Source organism: Chrysochloris asiatica, unplaced genomic scaffold (genome assembly GCF_000296735.1).
Source record: "Chrysochloris asiatica unplaced genomic scaffold, ChrAsi1.0 scaffold00278, whole genome shotgun sequence".
Taxonomy (NCBI): domain Eukaryota; kingdom Metazoa; phylum Chordata; class Mammalia; order Afrosoricida; family Chrysochloridae; genus Chrysochloris; species Chrysochloris asiatica.
Window position 1 is genome coordinate 3,580,334 of NW_006408796.1, and position 1,573 is coordinate 3,581,906.

Below are 1,573 nucleotides of genomic sequence, written 5' to 3' on the forward strand. Positions count from 1 at the left end.
AACTTATCAGTCAAGGAGCGGAGGACCCTGGGACCATCAATGGAGAAGAGCGAAGAGCGGAATCCTACCCAGAGAGGCAGTGAGGCCTGGGATGGAGGCAGAGAAGACAACATCAAGAGATGGTGGGCCTGGGGGCTTGGGATCAGGGGCTGAGGACTGTGGTGGCAGGAGGGTGGGGGGGCAGGCTTACAGGGTACACCCCTTGGTTGGGTGAGGATGCATGGACAGGATGATAACTATGCCAATGAATTGATGGATAATGGAATGAATGTAAAGCTGATGTTCTCCCATGTAGACTATCACACAATTCACAATAAAACATTAAAAAAAAAAAAAAAAGAAGCTATAAGCATATTGTAGCAGAACTATCAGAAGAGTGAGAAACATTGTGTGGGCTTCATGGAACTAGAATGGCAGCTTAACTGAGCATCCTCTCCTTAAGGGATGAGTGTCTCAAGGCAGCGCTTGAGTGTTGCTCAGGATTTCCTGGATCTTGCCCTGGCAAATCTTGTTGGCCTCTGCACCGCCTTCAAACTCTTTCCTTCTTAGCTTCTCGGGCCTGCTGCTGGGAGGCTATTTGCATCTGCAGTTGCCTCCAACACTCCTGGGCTAAACCACAGAACCTTGCAAAACTCTCTTTGTCTTCAAGGTTAAGTTCTCTAAGACCGTCATTTACGCATTCCTGCTCAATAGCACGTTTATCCTGCTCTTTGGCTTTGCGTTGCAACTTTTCTTGAACTTGCAGTTTTCTTGTACACATGACTTCATTCATAAGTTGTTTCCTTGCTTCCTTTTCAAGTTTCAGCTCCCTGTCCTTCTCAGCCAACTTCTTCTGTTTCTCTTCCTCTATTATCCTGTCCAGTTCTTTCTCCTGAGTTCTCTCTTCCTCGTGTTGCTGTGCCACATATTCATTATACATCTTCTGTTCTCTTAGCATATCTTACCTCTTTTGCTTCTTTTTATCGGCCTCTTCCTGTAAGTTTTGAAGGGCCTTTTGCACAAGCTTCATGTTCAAGTCCTACTCTTCTCTGTATTCCTGCTGAATATAATTCATCTTCTCTTGGAGGGCTTTTTGCAAAAAGGTCCTCATTTCCAGCTTTGTCTTCTATTTTTTCAGCTTCTCTGCTTCGTTCTCAAGTTTCACCTGTGCACTATCATTTTCCAATAGGCTCGCCTCGCCTCCTCCTTCTTTAGCAGCTGTGCCGCCTAACTTTGCGCCAGGAGCGTGGTGATCTGGGCGTTGAGCCCCAGGCGTGTGTTCTCCACCTGCTCCCTCTGCCTCCTAGCTACCTGGGCTGCTCGCTGCTCCTTGGCTAATCGATCTTTCTCCCAGAGCTTTGCCAACATCTGCTCTTCCACCAGCTTCTGCCTCTTCCTCTCCTCGTTAAATGTTATCTGTGCTTTCAGTTCCTCACACACCTTCTTCTGATAAGTATTGAACAATCCTTGGCGGAGCTCTTCTAAGCGATCCCTGAATTGCTGATCTAGCTTTTCAAGCACAAAAAATCTGGTTCTCTTTTTCTTTCTTCTCTTTTAATAATCTGGCTTTCTCTCTCATTCTTTTTTTTTTTTT

The 1,573-nt window shown here is 45.9% G+C and overlaps 1 pseudogene; it reads right to left on the bottom strand.

Moving 5' to 3' along the window:
• Positions 1-405: 405 nt before the first annotated feature.
• On the bottom strand, positions 406-1,567 carry LOC102818857 (annotated as a pseudogene).
• Between the last annotated feature and the right edge of the window lie 6 nt (positions 1,568-1,573).